Raw genomic sequence first — 9280 nt, 5'->3', positions numbered from 1 at the left:
GCACTTTAATTGGCAGTTCATTTGCCAAGCGCCGCGCCAATTGCCATTTATCGTCTTAATAGCCGCGTAATGCAACTTATGTAATCATCGTATAAGTATAATTGATAATTCTCACACCTTGTCAAGTGTAAATTAAAGTTAATCTTTAATCAATTTGATTGTAAATACAAATGGATTATTTAATTTGTAATACTTGGTGTAATTATTAACACTTAGCATCAAGACATGCTGAGAACACACTTAATTTAGCAAGTTTGTCGCAACTTAAGTAAACCTGATTCTATCTATCTATTTAATATTAATGTGATTTAGAGATAATGTGATCTAGAATCACTAGCAAATTCATTTCAAATAAAATCGCTTTCCGAGAGCTTAACGATATACTATCTAGTAACATTTACTCTATGGTAACCAACCGAGCTTAAAGGTAATAACTAGCACTTTCTTCGATAGCCTTTGCCTAGCCAATAGAATAATCATACCTTGGTCTCACTTTAAATAGATATATACATTTCTTTATATAGGTACCAATAATTGAAGCATATTGCTTTAATATGTATTCATTTATTCAGCAGACATCAATTCCCTCTGAGGATCGTAAAATACCTAAAATGCATATACACTATCCGAAATGAATAACTACGAGATATGAGAAAGCGTTGCTTTGGGGAGATATCAAATATATATTTGATAAATACAATAATCTTATGTTATTTTTGTTACAATACCGAATAAAAATATGCAGGTACAGAACACTTGAAAGGCCCGAGCTGACTATTATAGATTATTTCATAAATTTACTAAATGTATATATATCTTTAATTAAATTATTAATTCTAATTTTTAAGGCAAATCATTTTAGTAGAAAGTATAATTAGTTAAATTAAAATCACCAAGTTCCCGAACAGAATAAACAACATTATTTTTATACCCTGAACCCATTAAAAATGGGTATAAGGGTATATTTTATTTGTGCAAGATCCAAATATATGTAACAGGCAGTAGGTAGCATCGCCGACCCCATAAAGTATATATATTCTTGATTAGCATTAAAAGTCGATCCAGCCATGTCCGTTTGTCTGTCTGTCCGTCTGTCCGTATGTATGAACGCAAGGATCTCAGAACCTATAAGAGCTAGAGACTTGAAATTTTAGATGTAGGTGCTGCGCAGATCGAGTTTGTTTCCGATAATCGATAACTTACTCCGTTTCCTAGCAATCAATAATAATAGATATTGATATCCTGTTTTTTTTTTTGGTAAATAATGAGAGCTAGAGTCACCAAACCCCCCCCTAGTCGGGAGCACCCTACTGAACCTCTTACTGGTTAAATATACTTTAGTTCGTTTTGACGTTTTACAAAAATGTGTTATCTTTTGATACATTTTGATATATTCATGTGTAATCCCACATCTAGTTAATAAGCAAAACCATAGCTAGAAACATTTGTCCAGCCTGGCAGCAAAAAAAAATTATGCTTCCTGCTTAATGAATAGCTTTTTTTTGCCTGAAAAATGTGCAATTAAGTTAAGAATTTTATATACAACAGATTGATAAATGCGTGTCGCAGCGATAAAACACAAGCACTGGGCACCGTTGACAGTGTCCACAACAAGTTCAATTACCACAAATTAAATTTATTAAATGCAAAGAAACTCAGTGGCGATAAGCCCCAATTATTTATAGGCGCAGCGAAATGCGAGAGGCGACAAATGTGGCTGAAAACGAAGTAAATACAAAAGAAACAAGATGTCCAGAAAACTGCCTCATAACAGAGACAAACGCCACACGGCACGAAAAAGCGGCTACCTGTTTGAAAAGCAGCTCGGTCGTAGGCGCAGGCCCGACTGTACATATATAATTTTTATGGGAAAACTATATATAGGAAAAACTAACAAGTTCCAAATGAAATGGACTCGAAATGCGTGTGCGATACGTGGCCGGCCATAAACTGCCGCAGACATGCAACAAAATTTATGCGAAACTTTAATGAAACGCAGACGGACAGCAATGTTTCTTACCAATACAATTACACTCACATTCACACATACATGTGGGTACGAGTGTGCCCCACACACACTTACAAATATGCTGAGCCACTCTGGACGGGCCAATGAGCGCGTCGCGTTGGATGACTCCACCTCAAAATGGGTACCAAAAGGTTGCCCCGCACTCGCAACGGGACGAAGCGCACGAAACAAGTTTTTTGTGTGGCAAGCAGACGAAGTCCGTGCGCCAGGTCCAGGGCCGGACAGGGACGACGCGGCGTCCTGCTTGATTGCCAGGCGCGATAAATGCCGCGAGCTCGTGTTACCAAACTTGTGGTTAGCTCCTGTCTCTGGCTCGGGCTCTGTAACTGGAACTGGAATTGGCACTGGCACTGGGAGTGGGACTAAGAGAGGGGCGTGTGGCATGGCACAAGTGGTGGCAGAAGCGACAGAGCCAAAAGTGGTAGAATTTGTAATGGTGGCCAGCGTGGCAAGCATAAACAGAACTCAATTGAATGGCGCAGGTATCGCTTAAGAGGGGCCTTTTAAAACATGGGAAAAGGTCCTCTTACATAAGGAGTGTACAAAATTACAAATTAAAATTACATTTGCGTCTTTAAAAACAACATTGAATTTGCTAATAAAGCCTAATAATAACCTTTTTAATATTTAAAATAAACTCATTTTTATAAACTACAAAAAAAACATACAAATACAAATAAAGTTCCTTGATAACCAATTATGATTATTTGTATAACCTAATGCACTAAGTCACAGTAACTTCGCATAAATTTGTTAAGGGTGCATTATGCAAACCCTCTCTATAAATCGTTAAGGCTACGCCTTTGCTTTTTACGAACATGCCTCCTGTGGTGCCAAACAAGTCGCCTTTATGGCGCCCAAACAAAAAAAAAAAACAAAAATGGTAAAATAAAAAAAAAAAAAATGGGCAATGCTGGGCTGGGCACTGACTGGTTCTCTTCCTCTCCCCTTGCCATCCAGCCCGTCCGCCGAGGTTGTCGTTTCTTGACCCATAGGCCAGAGCTGCATGACAGTTTTTTAGGCTTTATCCATGGCACTGCCATTGCAATTAATTTTGGCATTTTGACATTTACGCTTTTTGTTTGGCGCTATCTCAAGCATACGCAAATACTTTTTGTTCAGGTATGCTGACGCTTGATAAGACATTTTGTGTATATCATTTGCAATGGAATTTTCTCACGTTAAGGGTTTTGCGAAAGGTTGCCCAATGCGGCGCCACTTGCCCACTTCCCAGAAAACCTTTTAATTACAAGTCGACAAGTCCTGCCCGACCTGCCCGTCCCGCCTGTAACTTGTCTAACAACTTTGTCGACGCGGCCCAGACAACGGGCAGCATTTGAAAAATTTATGCTGTCGATAAACTAATGAAAAGACCAACAAGATACTCTAGCACTTAATTGAAGAGGAACCAAGTCATAGATTTCGAGCATTCCTGCTGCTCTCACTATATATTGCCCAGGCACTTTAGTGGTGCTTTATGAAAAGAGCCGAGTTATCTGAAACATGAAGTGGGTGCCGTACAAAGTAACGATATCAACGAGATGGCGCCTTAACCCAACAACTTTGTTGCTTTAATTATTGTTGACAAATAGTGGTTGTTAATTTTGCAGCGTTGGGGTCAGAAATCATTTATCAATGGTCGATTTAATGGGCGAAGCTCTTTCGGCAGCAATAAATGATTATGAGCTATGCGAAACTACTTAGATGCAAAAGTATATTGAGAGTAAATCAAATCAATGGATTAAGCTTGCTAAGGCTTTAAAATTTACGGCCATATACTCCCCAAGAAATATAGTTCAAATCTAGATTAAGCGTAAGCTAAAGTATTCTTTAATGAAGCAGAAGTTCACAATCTTGGTTTGTTATGATTTATGATCTGGTCTATTCATCATTCAGGATATAGGTTCAAAGCAATGATAGTGCAAATGTTCTTCCAATGTGATCTTAAAACACAGCCGCTTTCACATAAATGGCTGCGTGTAAAGATACCTTTTGCGAACGGGTATATATTTTTAAATGCTGAATAAAATAAAAGTAAAAAGAAACTTAACATTCAGTTACGTATTATTATGCTTTTCTTACCAATTAATTTACCAGCAAAATCACTTCCTAACAAAACTTTTATGAGCACAGACGACATAAACACTTTAGCCGGATAGAGGTGTGGGGCTTAATATACTAAAATCAAGAATGAAAAACAATTTTGGGCAGACAAGGATAAAACCGGTTAATAATAATTATAATCATTATAAATTGTATGAAAACTATAGTCAAAGTGTAAGTAGAGCGATACCTGCACGACTTAGAATAATATATGAATAAAACACGTACTCCGTAATTGAGTAAAGAATACTTGTCTTAAAGAGAGAACAAAAGTATATTGTATATCAAATTGCCACACTCCCATTGCCTGCCATTGTCAAAACTAACGATGATCTGTATGGCAAGGTACATATTTCAAGCAACCATAATAAGTATATATTCGGTTCGGAAACGCACAATTGCATATAACCTTTTTCTTTTTTAATATTTAACAACTTTACAATCGTACAACATTCTTAAAAAACAAGTATTGAGTTCTGCTTTAAATGGATTCCGTTTGGATATTTGTCATGGCAGGCAACATAAACAAATCCTGACTGATACCGCTAATTATTCCAATTGAATACACAATCGTCTTGCATGCTCTGCCATCGGAGGCAACAAAATAAAACTTGCAGCTCACAAATGGCCTAGAGGCCATATCTGACAAGCAACCAGTGGAGCCGTCCGATCCGATACGTTGCCCCTCGTCTGCACTTAACCTCAGCCCCCCGCACGAGTTGTGGTGACATTTAAAAGCTGCAAGTGCATTAGTGTGAAACAAGGATCGAGGCGCCGTCTAAATTACAGAACCTCACACACACACGCACGCACGCACACTCGCACAGATGTAGAGATACACACACACGGACATCGCGATCAATATCAAGTACCATTTTCAACGCTTCCTTTGGCGCCACATTTCTGAGGTGGAAGTGGAACCCTTTCTCAGCGCCGTCACAGCTCCGATCATTTTGCCCATGTGCATTTCAAGATGCAAACGTGTACAAAAAAACGAAAACCAAAAAAAAAAGAAATAAAACAAAAAGTCCGCAGCGCCGACGATAAGCAGAGACACAGAAATATGCGCAGAGTGCTGGTGAGCTGGTGACTCGGTGACTCCAGATCCAGAGTTCCAGTATAGACCGAGTGCTATCCTGCGCAGCCAGCTGAACTCTTTTCGGGTTCGTCTTCTTTGCCGTTTGTCTCTTGTCTTGTGTTTCTGTTTCGATAAGCGCCGCATCTTCAATCTTCCTCTACGGCCATGGCAACGGCGGCAGCGGCCGCGTCGGCGGCGTCTGCTTCTCGTTCGTTGTTGCCCAAAGAGCCCATCATCATCATCTGTGATATGCTTTACGCCGCAGAGTATCCATTAGTTGAGTCGCCGTTGCCATTGGTATTGGGCAACGGAGATAATGTGATTTTGGGTTCGAAATGGAACGAGACGCGCGTGAGTTGTGATAAGCACCAGAGACAAGGGAATACCTTGCCGCATCGTTCCAGCTCCCTCGCTCGCTCGCCCGCTTGGTTGACCGTCGCTCGCTCGCTCGAGGCAATCTCATTTTGTATTTCGTGTGAATTCTTGGAATTTCGATATTTTTTCCTAGAACTCGTACGATTGCGTGTGTGTGTCTTGCAGTTGACTTGGCTTTTGTGACGTCATCTGCGCGTATTGAAAGTTGTGCTAATACTTATTTTTATATTAAAGCTTTTATGTAACCTACAGTTGTTACATGCTTATAAAATAGGCTTTAACGTACGATCTACACTTTTAATGTGTATTTTATCTTAACTGGAAAATGTCAGTTAATGCTATTTAAAGGGTATGCTGATAGTTTGTAACTAAATATGGTCACAATAATAATGATGTTGATTATAATATTTAAACCATTGTTAAATTCTTTTAAAGGCATGTACTTATGCTGTTCATATCAAAAGTACCAATGGAACATAAGGTTGATTAGCAATTCAGATATATTATTTGTTTAAAAAAAAAGGAATAATAATTTTTGAAAGCAGTTGAATGTTCATGTGTGCATATAACCAGGAAACGTGCCTTAAGCAATTCAGCAATTAAGCAATTTCAATATCAATAAAATATTCTCTCATAGGACAATAAATAATTCATCAATTTCTCTAATAAGTCTACTATATAAGATTGTTACATAAATTGGTTGTTATGTAAATGTAATATAAACGTACAAAGATTCAAGCGCATCAAACATTTTTTCTTGAAGAGTCAAATTTGTTCGTTCCTCGCATTCTGCGAGGTCTTAACTGCTGTAAATTGTTGCTATAAATTGAGCTTTGAGAAATCTTTTGGCTATAGATTTGACTTTAATTTAACTTTTGAGCTGCAGCTTTACGGAAGATTCGCTGTCTCTTTCCACCTCTCAGAACTGGAAAACCTTTGCTCGTTGGCGGCGGCGTCTGGCTATCTTCTTTTATCTATTTTAACTGCGCGTTGTTAAAGCGCATTTTCGTGTCGTTTGTCGATTTGTAATGCCGAGCAACGATGATGGCAACTGGGATGCAGTCGGGATGCATTTCGGCCAGCACATACGACTACCAACCAACCAACCACCTCGAACGGGCTAAGCTCTCTTGAAGCGGCTCGGACGCTTTGAAGTTGCCTAAGTGGCGCCTGGAAGCCCGCTTGGTTCGTGGCGGGTTCAAAAGGCCGACTTGGTTGGTGGTCAAACACATGGCTGACATGTTTCACTGGCTAATTAAATGCAGCCCAGCCGGACAGCTTGGACACTTTATGTTGGCCTTTATCGGGGCATACCCTGAGCAGGTATCTCGCCCATGTCTATCTAAACAATAAACAAACGCATCTACTATTTATTATTATTATTCTTATTAAATTGTGTGCGCACATGTGCAAACACTTGAATGCAGTGCTATTAGCTTAATAGAAATTCAAATGCATGCACAGCCACAGAGATTAGCGCCAAGTCCCCCCTCTCTGTCTCTCTCTCTCTCTCTTGCTGTGTCTATCTCCCTATAGCCCCTCTTGCTCTCTCTCTAACAGTTGTAAGTCTGTCATAATTTTGTGCGATAGTGTCACCAGGCACAAGTGCGCAATGTGCTCGGCATCTGACAACCGTGCGGCTGGGTTCGTGACGGAGTGTTGTGTGGGGGGAGGGTGTGTGAAAAATGGCGCCCGCTGTCGTATCTTGTCGCCTGTCACATTGAATTATTATTTTATGGTCGGCTTGGTCGTTTTTGCCGTTCTAGAATCGCAATTGGCCAAGAAATGGAACAGGTTCACTGGCTGTTGCCTCTGCCAGCCATCAAGTAGCCGCATTACCACGGCTCGCTAATGTTTTCATTTGTTGCAGCAGAACGGCTCAGAGCGGCTAGAGAATTGATCCAACTAAACAGGTGCGGCCTTAATTTAAGACCCTTGCAAATGTTTACAGCCAAATCCAAATATAGTTAAAAATAATAATAATAATAATAATAATAATGATAATAATAATAATAAAAATAGTAATAGTAATAGTAATAGTAATAGTAATAGTAATAGTAATAGTAATAGTAATAGTAATAGTAATAGTAATAGTAATAGTAATAGTAATAGTAATAGTAATAGTAATAGTAATAGTAATAGTAATAGTAATAGTAATAGTAATAGTAATAGTAATAGTAATAGTATAGTAATATTAATAGTAATAGTAATAGTAATAGTAATAGTAATAGTAATAGTAATAGTAATAGTAATAGTAATAGTAATAGTAATAGTAATAGTAATAGTAATAGTAATAGTAATAGTAATAGTAATAGTAATAGTAATAGTAATAGTAATAGTAATAGTAATAGTAATAGTATAGTAATAGTAATAGTAATAGTAATAGTAATAGTAATAGTAATAGTAATAGTAATAGTAATAGTAATAGTAATAGTAATAGTAATAGTAATAGTAATAGTAATAGTAATAGTAATAGTAATAGTAATAGTAATAGTAATAGTAATAGTAATAGTAATAGTAATAGTAATAGTAATAGTAATAGTAATAGTAATAGTAATAGTAATAGTAATAGTAATAGTAATAGTAATAGTAATAGTAATAGTAATAGTAATAGTTATAGTAATAGTAATAGTAATAGTAATAGTAATAGTAATAGTAATAGTAATAGTAATATTATTATATATTATATTATTATATAAAAATAATTATTATTATTATTACTACAATAGTTATAAGAATCATAATGAAATATTTTCTTCTTTAAGGCTTTGTATACTTTAGGAAGTTAACTCTTGAAAATTTACCAAATATTTTTTAGTTATAGACATATTGGAATTATTTCTTTAAATGTCGGCATATATAACAAAATTCGTGAACTACGTAGCCACAAAAGCTGTAAGAGCTGAGAGTTGCTTTTTACTTATATTTTCTATAATATTTAAATGGATAAAATATCTTAAATAATATTGCATATTATTCTTAACCCATCTTTTAAGTACAATACCAATTCCTGATGCTGGCCATAAGAGCTGGGATGTTGGTTTTTAATTGAGATGGTTTTACTTGATTTCATGAATGGAGAAAATAGCTTAAATAATATTATACAATTATAATTCATAATCTCACAATGCTTTAAAAGTGGTTACATTTTTCATTTACTTTTACTACCTAACTAAATTTAACCGAATGCGGTTAAATTTATAAGCAAATTCAATCAAGATATTGCACATCCACATATATGCATATATTGTATTTCGGAAGGAAAAACCTGATATTGCTCATTTGAGTCAGATACTTGTCTGCTAGCAGTCCAGCTGCCGCATCTGATTGCGCCAAGTCAGTTTGATTTGTTTTCGCTGGCTTAAACACAACAACAGCATTAGGCTGTATTTCGTGTGTTTATTTTTATCATGGTTACATCAGAGATAAACTTAGACGGGAAAGCAGATAGAAGCCCCTTTGACTGTTTGGCAAAATGTTTCGCAACTCCCACTCAGTGGCAACAAATAGTTTCTACTGCCTTGTCCACCAAAATCCAGCCACATGCACTTGCACAACCCTACGGAGCGCATAATTTGTGCAAACACATTCCAAAGCTGCCGCTACTGCTGGTTGCGGTTTCGAGCGTCTCATTACTCATTCAAGCACTCGCATTCGCACCCAGCCGCAACCCCCTCCTTCAGCCAGCAGATGGT

The sequence above is a fragment of the Drosophila virilis genome, chromosome 2, assembly GCF_030788295.1.
Source record: "Drosophila virilis strain 15010-1051.87 chromosome 2, Dvir_AGI_RSII-ME, whole genome shotgun sequence".
In the NCBI taxonomy this organism is placed as follows: Eukaryota; Metazoa; Arthropoda; class Insecta; order Diptera; family Drosophilidae; genus Drosophila; species Drosophila virilis.
Note: the sequence above shows the minus strand (reverse complement) of the source record.